Raw genomic sequence first — 15,937 nt, forward strand, 5'->3', positions numbered from 1 at the left:
AAATAAGCAAAGGTTCTCAAGAGGCAAGTACTTATTGGGCCATACTGAAATTAGACTATGGTTAAGTGAGGTAAGTCTATCATGTCTTTGCTGGAAAGGCGAAACGGATCCCATCCCCAGAATAAAATAACGTACTAGCAAAATAACTTGATTATAAATGAAAATTAAATTTCTTAGATGTTGTAATTATGAGGAACATTAAAATGACAGTAACTTGAAATGTATCCTAAAACAGGCTACAAATAACATTAGAATGTAGTGCATATTAAGGATTCCGGAGTAGTCAAATAACTAAGCGGCTACCTCCCTCCTACAACTTCGAAACGCAATAACAGTGTCAACAGGCACCTAAGAAGAAATAAATTGTAGGATTGTACGAAAAACATACAGTTATCTACGGAAACAGGTATTTGCCACATACGTTAAATTTGCGAAAACAATTATGTGGATATACATACTTGTTTCGGAACACTGCAATTAGACACATGATAATAGTTAATGTACGCCGGCCTGTGTGGCCGTGCGGTTCTAGGCGCTTCAGTCCGGAACCGCGTGACCGCTACGGTCGCAGGTTCGAATCCTGCCTCGGGTATGGATGTGTGTGATGTCCTTAGGTTAGTTAGGTTTAAGTAGTTCTAAGTTCTAGGGGACTGATGACCACAGATGTTAAGTCCCATAGTGCTCAGAGCCATTTGAACCATTTTTAGCTAATGTACGTGTACGCAACTGCACATAATTTGTGGATTTAAAAATTCATTATAGATTGAAGTCTGCCGTCGGCGGCTGTAAGCACTGTGGCAACGCAAGAATTAGGTATCGGGTATGCTTCTGGAAATCTCTCTCCATATAGTTTACATGCTAGTCCACAAACCATGAACATTGTTTGCTAGAGGATCGCGTGGAGTAGGATGATCGTTTCCCATTGGCTGGCAGCACTGCAAGAGGCATATAGGGCTGCAAGTCAAAGCGAAAATACGCGGAAAACACCAGTGTCAAATGCAAGAATACCTGGAAAATGTGCGTGCGTATGTCACTGACAGATGTAAAACAAATATCTAACCAAAATGCTGTTACTAAAAACTACACTCAGTATGTTTTGATACGAACTACTGTTATGTGACATAGAAATAAATGAAAACTGTAAATAGTTTTCATTCACGATCACCGTCGAGGTTTGAAGTGTGCTCAGAGCCATTTGAAGAAGAACGTGCGGTGAAATGAACACGCGTTTCAGTAGTTGGAAAGACAGATTTGAAATACTTTATCTAACCTTACAGCATCTAAGGCCACTATACCCACACAAATCGTGGCGTATATGCCACATCGTGTGTAACTCAGCATTTATAGAGCAGAGTACGATATACGTTCTCCACACCGACAGTCAGTAAACCTACAACCGGATCGTGAGGAATGTTGTGTTCGCGGGAGGGTATGTCTGTGTGCCTGCGCAGTTAGCAGAGCCCCCTTACAAATAGACGGTTATATGAACGACTTTAAATATTACTTACGAATGAAATAACTTAACAAAAGCTACGTCGACCATGCTGGTAGCTTTATTCAAACTGACAATCGTACCTGCAATTATTGTATTTTAAAAAAGCCTTCCAGATACTAAACAACAGAATAACGTTAACATTACGATAGTCGGCCTAGATCACTGACTATCAATGAATCCACCTTGTGCGAGTATCTGACGGAATTGCAGGTTAAACCTTTGGGCAGCCTCGTCAGGGCCGTACCGAAACGTGGCGAGATAGGCCCCTTATCAATGCCGTAGGCACGGAGTGGCACTAACATTGACAAAGAAAGCAAGGTAATTGTGACAGTTTAAGAATTAACCGGGTGAGGCAAGTGAGTTCTGCTCCGCGTGTTCCTATATTCTGCATGCGGGAAGAATCAGCATGCGAGATTGAAAATGTACTCTCTCGTCCCAGTGTCATTTAGCTGAAGTAGCACGTGAAGAAATGGCTATTACGGAACATGCATCACTTGGGTTGTGTGTCAATACTGCGCTTGGTTCTTACAGCTCCTGTCTGCATAGCTAGCTCGTCTCAGAGGAGCTTCTTGCAGCTACTTCGTTATGGTATTGTCGGATCTTATAGGCTGGCCATCAGGTATAGGTATAGGTACAGGTATAGCATGTTGTTTAACGGAAGACTTTTACTTTTTGCCGATTTCTGCCAACTGAGGATTGGAGTGAAACTATTTAAGCTAGACTGCTTCAAAATATCGGCTACATGAAATGGGAAAAACGTCTCACATCTAACACACCGTTTCGTCTCACCTTAATTTCCCGTCAGAAAAGCGTTAAATGGGAGCTCTGTATATTATTTTGAAAATATGCAGCAGATTTTGGCGACAAAAATAACAGAAATGGGAGCAGAGCTAGTTAACGAAATTGCTGCTGTCAAATTCCAGTAGAAAGACCTGAAAGAGAGCAGTGACACAGATTCCAGTTTGCCAAAAATCGAAATAGTTTCAACGATACTTATGTCAGTTGCACTGCAGCTTGAGCAAATTAAAGATGACAAAAAACTACGTATGGCCGAGTACAGGTGATGCAGACTGTCAACTGCAGCTGTCTTGTCGAGTCAACTGCAGCTGTCTTGTCGATACAACACGACACGGGTTCTAAATTAGACTTCAGTGAAATTATCAGCAATTTCGGTGCGCTCGAAGCAAAGAAATGGAAAATCGAATTATAGTAAGAAATAAGTTGTTCGAAATGACTGTGCTCTTAACAGTTATTGCTCATTTCCTTTTATTTCCTATTAATGATTCACAGACAGTTAATAATTTGATAGGAGCAAATTAAATCTACTCCTTATTATAAACCACGACAAAATCAATGTGCAGAAGCTACCAAAAAGAACAAGATATCGATTTTGTTTTACTTAGATTGTTGTTGGTTGGTTGGTTGTTTTTGGGGAAGGAGGCCAGACAGCGTGGTCATCGGTCTCATCGGATTAGGGAAGGAAGTCGGCCGTGCCCTTTCAGAGGAACCATCCCGGCATTTGCCTGGAACGATTTAGGGAAATCACGGAAAACCTAAATCAGGATGGCCGGACGAGGGATTGAACCGTCGTCCTCCCGAATGCGAGTCCAGTGTCTAACCACTGCGCCACCTCACTCGGTTTTGTTTTAGTTACAATTATTTCATAGAGTCTGTACTATGTGTAATTTATTTACCACAATGACAGATTTGGTTTGCCGTGTGCCGTGTGCAATATTTTTCGCCTATATATTTCATATAACTAATATACTTACGCTTGATTTTTAGTCAACATACCCTACAAGTTACAAAATTTTCTACAGCAATATTGGGAAAAGTCTGGTCTTTTTAGTGCGGATTGTCGGGGGGGGGGGGGGGGAGAGGTGGGGAGGGCACGGTTTTCGCAGTTCTGTCAGGGACGAAGAATTAGTAAGACTCTGTGTTTCACTGAGTGTTCTTTGAAGTTAACAACAAAACATTTTAATGTAAATATGTTTTTCTTAAATGAAAGAAACTATTATCTGTAAAAAGCGCCTCAGGTAACTTACAGAAAGTGAATTTCGCTACTTAATGCGGTGGTATTATCCGTAATGGGAGCGGTGCTCTGAAATGGAGTCAGACATTGCGTCTTCAAGTGTGGATCTTGCTGACTTGCATAAGGCATTACGTTTACTACAAAGTCAACCGTGTGTGTAATTACCTTATTTAACATGGAAGGTCAATTATGGAAAAAAAGGTACTACCTTCGCCAAATACGAATTCTTCTTGGTGTTGATCTGCTTGTTGCTGCATGTTGAATGTTACACATAGCAACGAAGAGATCAACACAAACAAATAGACACAGACACAGGCGCGCTGATGACCGCGCAGTTGAGCGCCCCACAAACCAAACAAACAACACAGACACACGAAACGTAAACGCACAGAATACAAACATACAGAATACAGCACACGAAGTAGAAGCACCCACAACAACCAAAAAATGGCACACACTCGTCTTCAACTACGACGAAGCTCACAAGTTGGACAACATATTCAAAAAACAGTTGCTGAGGTAAGACCACGCTATGGATACCATTAGACAAAAAGAAACTGAGGACAACCAACATTAAGACACACACAACACACATTTAATTAACAAAGAAGGGTACTAAAGATTAACACCAGTCATTTTGCGTTTGTAGAACACTTTGTGGACATGAACCCCACATCAAGAACCATGAACACTGACCTAAAAAATCTTAAATGAAGCAAGAAACCTCCACAGAAACTTAAAATGAAAGAAACTTGCCATATACAAAACCCATAGCAGAAAGAAAAGAAAAGATCGAAAAAGAAAATAAAAACAAGAATAAATAGACGACACTTTGAAGTGGAATTCAGTTCTCGGTCCTAAAGGAAGTATCAGATCAATCGACATAAAGCACGTACCCACCCACGTACCCACCTACGCAGCCACCCATCCACCCACCCACCCACACACACACACACACACACACAAACGGACATCGTCCCCCCACCCCACGCACCCACACACTAAAACCTACTGTCATTTCAAAATTCTCAATTCCAGCCAGAACCCTGAAACAAGATGGCGGAACAAGTGAATATCTGATAAGTCGTGTGACACTGCGGGTTAGAAGTCACAGTTTTGATACCCTGTACAGGCATGAAAAAACGGAATCAACAAAAAGTGCGTACACTCAATGTATATAAACAGATTCTCCCTTCTACTCACCAGTTTAGAAAGCTCATTCATAATCAACAAATCCCCACACCATTTTCAATAACTACTACTCAGACCTAACAAACGATGGTTACAGAATAAAACATCAAATCAATGTTGACAAAGAAATATGTAATTACAGTACTATAGTATAACAGCTGTTTAGCGGGAAAAGAAGCAATAGTTTCACTTTAGGCCTAACATTTTGATAAATATACGGAAAATGAAATTGAAAAATCCTGATTAATTGCAAACGACGAACTGAAGCAAAATGTCAACTATACTGTGAATATCAGAGAGCTGTATAAATATTAGTATGTGATACTACAGAATACATCTTCTGTTAGTAATTTTATAAATGTAAATATCGTGATCTTGAACTTGTATGTATTATCGCCAAATATTTCTTTACGTGGTACGACATAAAATAAATGAACGCATTTACAAAAGTGAATCTTAAGCGAAACATATTTGGGTGTTAAAATATGAAGAATTTGTGTTTTCACTAGAAAGAAACTGTTTTCCATAATTTTATGCTGTATCAGGAAGAAAGTAAGGACAAAAATTAGGCTTGATTCACTAGATGACAAACTGAAGATCAAATAAGAAGCTAGATGGCATCCATTATTACATTAAGTGACGTTCGAGGTTTCATTTGAGAAGAGTAGTAGTAATCCCAGTCATCCCCCATACTGTCACTCTACACGTGGTATAGACCAGAAGCAGCACCCACAGAAAGGGAAATCCGACGGGACAACGCTGTGACTGTAGAAGGTCTGAAGTGAGCAAACCTCTCTGCCAGTTCTCAGTGAACCACCTAGAGCAGACTTTCAGAATCTACTCATGTAGTTTATCCTGCACAGCCACCATATAAAATCTGTCGCAAGGAACAACTTTTGAAGCTATACCCAAACGCAAGAATGTTTCGAAATCGGGACATGATGCTAAAAGGTTACGAAATGTATTATTATTATTTTTCACTATCATTGTATATTTTTGTGACAGTTTGGTGGTGTACTGTTCTTCTGTTTCTCTCATAGCCAAACCTCGCCCAGTTTCAGTAACAAGTATCTGATGTGAATATTTTACTGTCAGAGGAAACAAGATAATGATGCAATGTAGCGTTATTTTGTTAGTAAGGGATTGAAATGGAATGAAGCGTTGGCAGAGGGGGAGGAGGGCAGGCACAGGCTCAATGCCATCTTGGAGCCTCCTTGGATGCATTAAGAAAGAACAGCTACACGTTTATTTGTGCTAAATCAAGAAGGTATCGTCGTGATATTCTAGATTTTACTTAAAATATTGACTTCTGCTAGGTTACTCGCATTTGGATTTTCATTTTCGCACCTAACTGTTCATACTCGTAGCGTAACGGCCAAGCAGAGCCAGCGCCGCCGTGTTTGACTCCATGGAGCATGAGGGCCCGACTGGGTCGATCGTAACTGCTACATATTTGGTTGATTACTTTTTAATCTACGCTAGTGAGCGTGAAGCTCACAGACGCCGTAAAATTAGCGCGTGCCTCGACGTGGCTAAGGGGGGCCAGTGCCTAGCACATTGGCCAGCGGTGCTGTGTGTGCGTGTGTGCTTGTGGCGGCGCGGCGTGGGTTTCCCTGTGTGGCGAGGCAGGACAGAGTTGTGTGTGTGTGTGTGTGTGTGTGTGTGTGAGAGGGGGGGGGTTCCCTGTGTGGCGAGGCAGCGCAGCGCCGGATGCGGCGCTCGGACCAAATTGTGGGCTGGCTGGCAGTTCTCTCCACTTTCCGCGAGCGCAGTTCTGGTTGGCTTTAAGCTTTAAAGCCGAGCGGCTTCTCTTTCGGAAAACTTAGCCCAGGGCAGTGCGATTAACTGCCGGAAATTCCTCATCCCATTTATTATTCGGATTGCGGCGAATTCTTAAATAACAGAGGTACTCGTAGGACTTCGTAGACGTGTACGTATCCCTAATTTGAATAATAAATCTTTGGCAGCGTCAGCAAGAATCAGTAGAGAGGTGTGCAGTTCAGGAAATGGGTGGTTTATCCATACTTCGTAGATGGGGCAGTTAATGTTTTTGATGTCGCACTTCGCTCTCTCTGTTCCACGTAACACCGTCCATGTGGTCTCTGTCTTCGCTAGTGTTATTTGACTCTCTCTTACATAAGTTTTCACATAACGTGTTTTTTCTCTGTAACTTACAAAATTACAAGTGAAAGGAATATTTCTTTATACGAGTATACAGAAGAGACATTAATTTTTCTGTGGAGTTACGGACACAGTTCATATAGTTATTAGAACTTTCCAGAGAGTTACAGCAAATAGTTATAGTTTTTAAAAATTAGAAAGTTATTTTTTCTGTATTATAGATCATGTTTTTAAAGCCGGGATGTAAAAATCGAATTAAATTAAATTTCTACTCATTCGGTTAGAGAGCTAGAAACATTCAAAGTTTAAAACCTGTGGTATCAGCAATTGACGTTACATCAATACTGCGGAGATGCGTAACAAGACACAGGTAACAATGTTCCAGAAGTCAAGCGACCATGCTGTGACCCGTCCACCAGCAGGCGACCCATGTGCTTCTGGAGGCCATAGGCCACACAGATCTATGCTCTTCCGCAAGACATGCAATCGGGAATCTGCCAACCAGTATCCTAGCGCCGAGTGGTATTTAGAGCAGTGCTCGGGCCACACCATATCAGTTCGCTCTGAGTTTTCCAGGGGCCAAGTGCCGATTCCGCAAGGATTCCGTCAGTCAGGATTCTCACTCAGAAGCTGCCTGCCCGACGTCGCGTTCGACTTTGCAACCCCAGAAGCTTCCAGCAGTGCACTTGGAGTAGTTGCAGCCTACTTGCCAAAGAAGGCGGGAACTCTGTCACCGTGACAGAATTGTGGACATTCAATTTCATTCCTGTTTATGTTTCAGACGGCTACTCAGCCGAGTCAGACAATTTTGCTCCCTGTGAGTCTTAAACATCGTTCTTTCAGTTTGTCCTTTAACACTGAGTATCATACAAGAATTTGATTTTTATAAAGTGTGTGCTTAATGAAAAAAGACACAGTAACAACCTAACTGGTGTTCAACGATCGGAAGTATTATTGTTCTGTATCAGGAAGTGTCTTATTTTATGTTGTGATTCAAACCACGTCAGAATAGACGTGTTTTTAATGTTTGAGGAATAAACTTGTTCAACTTCACGAAAAGCTAAGCACAATTCAAGGCAGTACACCACATGGAATACGAATAGGTTAATCTTGCGGCCTGCGGTCGCAGGTTCGAATCCTGCCTCGGGCATGGATGTGTGTGATGTCCTTAGGTTAGTTAGGTTTAAGTAGTTCTAAGTTCTAGGGGACTGATGACCACAGCTGTTTAGTCCCTTAGTGCTCAGAGCCATTTGAACCATTTAATCTTGCGGCAGACATGCAGAGGAAAATGCACAATACGAAAGCCCTATCACTACGGCTCTGTGGCTTACCTAAAATGTAGTAACAAGGAAACATCACTAATTCGACTTCATATTTTAAGGGGAAAAAAGAACACTTACAAGATACCAGCCCTGACAATTTATCCTGCGTCAAAATTTATGTCTTCATTTTAACAGTACGTAGTTACTTCCTTCTGGAAATACATCATAGAAACTTTCGTGCACATCATTTGTTTGTGAGTCGCTCCTACACACTGCAGCCGCCTTATGCCAGAGCGCAAAGTTCCCAACAGAGGAGTGGGTCAGAGGCTCTAAGCACTATGGGACTTAACATCTGAGGTCATGAGTCCCCAAGACTTAGAACTACTTAAACCTAACTAAGGACAGCAAATGAAGTTTGAGGTTTCATTTCAGAAGAATAGTAGTAATCCCAGTCATCACACATACTGTCACTCTATACGTGGTATAGACCAGAAGCAGCACCCACAGAAAGGGAAACCCGATGGGACAGATGTGACCTTTAGAAGGTCTGAAGTGAGCAAACCTCTCTGCCAGTTCTCAGCGAACCACCTAGAACAGACTTCTACTCACGTAGTTTATCCAACATAGCCAGCATACAAATTTTTTGCAAGGAACAACTTATGAAGTTATACCCAAACGAAAGAATGTTTCTAAATTGGAACATGATGCTAAAAGATTACCAAATGTATTATTAATATTTTTCACTATCTTTAAATATTTTTCTGACAGTTCGGTGGTGTACTGTTCTTCTGTTTCTCTCATAACCAAACCTTGCCCAATTTCAGCAACAAACATCAGACGTGAATATTTTACTGTCTGAGGAAACAAGATAATGATGCAATGTAGTGTTATTTTGTTAGTGAGGGATTAAAATGGAATGAAGCGTTGGCAGAGGGGGAGGAGGGGAGGTGCAGGCTCAACATAATAGCAAATCATATCTTAAAACATTGTAGGATTAATAAAATCTTACTGTTCAAAAATTATGCTGCTGTACAGCATGACATTATACATTCTCTGCAGCAGTTGTATTTGAATGGCGTCTGCTGTCATTGCAACATATAAATGTAAATATCATAATCTTGAAGTTGTACACATTATCACCAAGTATTTCTTTACGTGGTATGACAGAAAATAAATGAACGCACTTACAAAGGTGAATCTTAACATTGTCATTGCGCATGTGAATACTGCTGTCATAGTTGTTATAACATCAGCATAACTATCACAGTTCACGTAGCAATTTTAAAATTACGTGTACTTTCACCCACAATCGCAACCAACTTCGGCATTATCTCTTCAAAATACGTAGTTGATGTGGCCGCCGGACTACAGAAATGCTGTCACGGAGATCTTACGCTAAAGTGAACAACAGACATGCAGAAATGATGTTCTCAACGTACAGAGACGATGCACACAGGTGTCACAAGTAATCCAAACCCATCAACTTCCTTCATGTAGAATTAGGAGTGCGGGACAGGTTAGATCAAATGGTCGAGGCGCGTAATTTGTCAGTCGAGTAAAATAAAATACAGCAAATCGTCACTCTTACAGGTATAAAATTAAATAAAACCACTACAGCTTGTAATTATACTGCTAATGGATCCTAACTTACGACTTCGCATGTTTGTCACCTTATGCACGACCGGCTGTCCTTAAAACGATTCTAAAAATTGTCTATGGCTTATATTGAGTAACACTGCAACAAATGAAAAGGAAAATATGAAATATGTAGGTGCTTTCAAAATGTTTGAACATTTCAGTGCAAACGCCGCCAAATTTCAATCAAGAAAAAAGTGTTATTTATTCACTATTTCAGTCTGATAACAGATTTCAAGCATACTTCCAAAATTACTCAAAACTATGTTAGTAAATGGCTAAAACATCCAATTTCAGTTGCAGATTGCCTATTTAACGATTTACTAGGGCAACAGAAATTTTATTATCAGTTTCTCATATATTTAGGTGACTGTATATAAAAATTAAAATGCTGTGATTATTTACCCAATAGAAGGTACAATCCTAAGTTAAAGTTTCCACACATTAATTCTAGTATTAAAGTTAGAAAGTATGTTTATAATTACCCGGATAATACTCATCCACTACTTGAAAATGAGGTCACTTTGCGACTTATAACAACCGTTAGACTTAATTTCAAGCCTTTTCGAAACTTTTTCTCGCCGAAAACCCACAGAAGGTAATGAACGGAAGAACACTCATCGTTAATTACATCTCCTGTTGATTCAGTAACACTTCAGCATTAGGAAAGACGTTTTAAATTTTTTACTTCTTTACTACTAACTCTAATCGCAGTACGATTGGTAGACAGTATCCGAAACTAGCACTGAATGTTCCTGCAAAACTGTAAATTAGTACAACACACAGTTCAGAAGATATGACGTCATAAACACTTAAGATACTTGAAAAACAAGAATTTTTAAAACGGAGCGAAAATTACACAAACCTTACTCATCCAGCAAAGAATACGAGACTTAGCAAACCAACGAAGTTAGGGTTTTTCGTCTTCAGCCATGAAGGTTTTACACATTAGCGTCAAATATTTAACACGTTAATCGTACGGGGACTTTCGGAGTAAGTACATAGATTTAGATGTAGATGTGAATAATTAGTAATGTTATTACATATTTGAAGCTATTTTATACAAGGGGGATCGATTCTTTGAAGATTCTAAGTCAGGAGCGTTACTGGTTAATGATAATTGTCCAGGAAGTTAGTAATGATGATGTGTCATACAGAAAAAATACAGTTTCACACTGTTCGATAGTGCCCTCATGTTTTTCTACCTTGACAAATTGCTTGTTGGCTTCTGTCTCGGGTTTCTGGCTGGCCTTACTTTGACGATTTCTCTGTAGATTCCGGAGTACGACTGGCTGGGACTGTCATACCTTCACCCTCCATTGCTGGTGGCGAACTGGAGTCGAGCGCTCACGGCCGCAGTTTGTATGTATTGTCGCGCTGACGTCTGAGAGTTTTTCCCTGTCATTACTACTGTAGTTCGTCGCTTCTTACTTGCAACGGTCGTTCGCTGCAGCGCTGGAATCCAGGACCCGTTCATCTTGATGCATTCTGCTACTCTGCTGAAGCTACTGTCATGTTTGCAACTTTCTGTGGCTTCTCTTAACCAGCGGGCGATGTAGCTCTTCTCTGCAGCACGAATTTCGGTGGCGGCCAATGTTAATACTGTCGGTCCACATATCTCGTGCTCTTCCACTGTTCTAACCTGCAATACCGTTTATTTTCGGTGATCCTCGTGTCGTTGGATCGTCCAGTCATTCCAACGTAGTCTTTTCCACTTGTATAGGGAATGCAGTATGTTCCCGACACTGCAAGTGGGCCCATTTGCCGACCTGAGAAACTATCTTCTTGTTCAGTTTGTAAATAGTCTTTACTCCATGTTTGGCGCGATATAAGGCCCAATCCGTCCGTCACTTTGAGATTGCATAGTCGAAAGGTCATACCTGACTTTTCTCGTTCCAACATGTCACTTAGCCGAGTGTTAGGTTTCGTGACATATTTGATGCTAGAGTGCGGTACCCAGTACGCCTCAGAATGCATTCCAGGTGATGCATCTCACACCCGTATTATTTTTTTGTCTCGGGTGATGACTGACAGTCTCTGTAGGTAGTGACCGAGCTGCGTCGGCTTTCAGTACACGCGGTGTCCCACGTTCTTAAGATTTCCAGTACCCGCAGGTATACAGGGGGGACCTTTTTGTCATTTTATACCTCCCTAGTAAATTTTGTGTTGGCTTTCAAATGTGATGCTAGAGTACGGTACCCAGTACGCCTCAGAATGCATTCCAGGTGATGCATCTCACACCCGTATTATTTTTCTGTCTCGGGTGATGACTGAGAGTCTCTGCAGGCAGTGACCGAGCTGCGTCGGCTTTCAGTACACGCGGTATCCCACGTTCTTAAGATTTCCAGTACCCGCAGGTATACAGGGGGGACCTTTTTGTCATTTTATACCTCCCTAGTAAATTTTATGTTGGCTTTCAAATGTGATGCTAGAGTACGGTACCCAGTACGCCTCAGAATGCATTCCAGGTGATGCATCTCACACCCGTATTATTTTTCTGTCTCGGGTGATGACTGAGAGTCTCTGCAGGTAGTGACCGAGCTGCGTCGGCTTTCAGTACACGCGGTGTCCCACGTTCTTAAGATTTCCAGTACCCGCAGGTATACAGGGGGGACCTTTTTGTCATTGTATACCTTCCTAGTAAATTTTGTGTTGGCTTTCAAATGTGATGCTAGAGTACGGTACCCAGTACGCCTCAGAATGCATTCCAGGTGATGCATCTCACACCCGTATTATTTTTCTGTCTCGGGTGATGACTGAGAGTCTCTGCAGGTAGTGACCGAGCTGCGTCGGCTTTCAGTACACGCGGTGTCCCACGTTCTTAAGATTTCCAGTACCCGCAGGTATACAGGGGGGACCTTTTTGTCATTGTATACCTTCCTAGTAAATTTTGTGTTGGCTTTCAAATGTGATGCTAGAGTACGGTACCCAGTACGCCTCAGAATGCATTCCAGGTGATGCATCTCACACCCGTATTATTTTTCTGTCTCGGGTGATGACTGAGAGTCTCTGCAGGTAGTGACCGAGCTGCGTCGGCTTTCAGTACACGCGGTGTCCCATGTTCTTAAGGTTTCCAGTACCCGCAGGTATACAAGGGGGACCTTTTTGTCATTTTATACTTCCCTAGTAAATTTTATGTCGGCTTTCAAATGTCTTAGGAAGTCACTGAGTTGTTCCTCATCATGGTGCCACATGACGGTGTAATTGACTTATCTCCCCCACACCTTAGGTTTACTGAGTTCCATGTTGAGCCACTATGTTTGGAAATAATCTCTGAAGAAATTGGAAACCACTGGACTAAGCGACGCATTCCAGCTTTTCATAGCAGTTGCCATTCCACATGAAGCAGCTCGCAGTAAGACATGCGTGAAAGAGCTTTATGAAGTCATGCGGGAACTGATATGCTCCAGAGAATCGTTGATTGGCACTTTGGTAAAAAAAGAAACATCATCGAAACTGAAAAGGATGTCGTTTGATCTAAATACCAGTTTCTTCAGTTTCTCAATGATTTGTCCCAAATCTTTTATATGTTAAAATCTCCCCACGTCCGGCTGAAGCAGAAGTGTTGCGCCTGTTTAAATGTCAGTGAGCCAGGAAGGGCTTACGATCGACCTTACAGGGAAACACCACCAAATCGACCTCACATTTTAAGAAGGGACAAAACACGTGCAATGTATCTGTCCCAGCAATCGATTCGGCGTAAAAATATGGGTCACAATTCTGAAAGTACGGAGTTATGACCATCCGCAAGAACAGCTTTTAAACTACTCGCTCACGAGTTGTTTGTCTCTCACTCCGCTCTACCACAGCCGCCTAATTCTCAGGCGGGCAGTGCTGTAGTGCCGGGTGGACCTTTCCGCCCAACTAGTTTTGAAATATTGTTTGACGGCAGTCACATTATTTTACGTGAAAAATGAGTACGCGTAATATGAGTATGTAATATGTCAACCTCGGGAAAATATATCTTCAGTATTATTTTACACTACTCCCGCACTGATATTCTGGACGCATATACATGCCTCAAAATCAAAATTAATGAACCTAAATAACTGAAGAATAATTACGAAATGACGTTAATGATTTTAGACGTACAATTAAATCATACCGATCATGTTAATGAATAACGCATCTTATGCAAATGGACTTCACTTCAACAGTGCAAGCTTTTCATATCCAAAGACAATAACGTGTAACAGCAATATTAATAATTAAATAGTGCTGTGCTAATTCTTTAATCAATCATGAGTTGACTTCATTCATTTACAGTGCATCTGTGAATCGCAACATAAATACGCAAATGAAAATGAACCAAAACGTTGTGACCATCTGCTTAATAGGTCGCTTTTCAGTATTTGCAACGAAATGCCTCACGGATTCTCTGTATCAGGAATCCGACAGTTTGCTGGCAGGTTTTTGGAGGGTTGTGACATTAAGTGTCTGCACCACAGTCATGTACTTCGCGTAAATAATGGGCTGCCAACCAGAACGGTTCCATAGGATTTACATCAGGCGAATTTGGGCTTCGAGGCATCAACGTGACTTCACTCCTCAAACCATTGCAGCAAGGTTCTGGCTTCGAGACTAGGACAACTGTACTGCTGAAAGATGACATCGCTGCCCGGGAAGCTATCAAGCCTGAAGGGATGCAGGTAGTTTGCAGCTGTCAGCGTGTCTTCCATTACTACCACAGGTACCACGCAGGGTTAAGAGAACATTACCATAGCATAATACTGTTCCCACCAGACTACGTCCGTGGCGCACTGCACGTATCGAGCCGCTGTTCAACTCCATGACGGCGTTTGTGGATACGACTATCGACCTAGTGCAACAAAAATGGGATTTCCCCGAAGCGCTCAGGGGTCATCAGTCCCCTAGAACTTAGAACTACTTAAACCTAACTAACGTAAGGACATTACACACATCTATGCCCGAGGCCGGATTTGAACCTCGACCGTAGCAGTCGCGCAGTTCCGGCCTGAAGCGCCTAGAACCGCTCGGCTACCGCGGCCGGCGGAGAATGTTACCTGCCATAATGTGTGGTGCCAAAAGTGAAGTACGAGGTGCTAGTGTTAGTGCATGAGGCTGTTCCTAGGGGTTTGAGGTGCGGTGTCCTTATTGCGCTCAAGAAAACGCTACATGTGAAAGGATAGCAACACATTTTACAGCTATGGGTACTGCGTAGAGCAGAGGAACAGTTCGCAGACGATGACTGTTCGTATCAGAATGAAATAGACATTGTGAAGGAAAGTCATCTGTGAGGCAATGGTTCGTGAACAGCGAAATTCGTGAAATGGACTGATATGAACCTAATAAAACACCTTTGGAATGAATTAGAACGTCGACCCCAGCGTCCAATGTAAGGTCATTCTCTGGACTCTGCTCTTGGGGAAGAATGGGCTGCCATTCATCCACAGACATTCAAATACCTCATTAAAAAGTTCCCCGATAGAGTTCAGTCCGTCATAAAGGGGAATGAGCAATGAGAGAAGCATTCAACGAATTCGACCATAAAACATTGGCAAACAATCTAAACAAGAACCCTAAAAAGTTTTGGTCATATGTAAAATCGGTAAGCGGATCTAAATCCCCTATTCAGTCACTCGTTGATCACGATGGCACCGAAACAGAGGACGACCGAAGAAAGGCAGAAATACTGAATTTAGTGTTCCGAAACTGTTTCACTGCGGAAAATCGTAACACGGTCCCTGACTTCAGCCGTCGCACGGACGCCAAAATGGAAAATATTGAAATAAACGATATCGGAATTGAAAAACAACTGCTATCAGTTAGTAGCGGAAAAGCATCCGGACCAGACGAGATACCCTTAAGATTCTACAGTGATTATGCTAAAGAACTTGCCCCCTTTCTATCAGCAATTTATCGTAAATCGCTGGAAGAACGTAAAGTACCTAGCGACTGGAAGAAAGCGCAGGTCGTTCCCATTTTCAAGAAGGGTCATAAATCAGATGCGAATAATTATAGGCCTATTTCGCTTACGTCAATCTGTTGTAGAATAATGGAACATGTTTTGTGTTCTCGTATTATGACGTTCTTAGATAATACAAATCTCCTTCATCATAACCAACATGGATTCCGCAAACAGAGATCATGTGAAACTCAGCTCGCCCTATTTGCCCAAGAAATTCACAGTGCCGTAGACACTCGCGAGCAGATTGATGCCGTATTCCTGGACTTCAGGAA

The sequence above is a fragment of the Schistocerca americana genome, chromosome 1, assembly GCF_021461395.2.
Source record: "Schistocerca americana isolate TAMUIC-IGC-003095 chromosome 1, iqSchAmer2.1, whole genome shotgun sequence".
Classification (NCBI taxonomy): domain Eukaryota; kingdom Metazoa; phylum Arthropoda; class Insecta; order Orthoptera; family Acrididae; genus Schistocerca; species Schistocerca americana.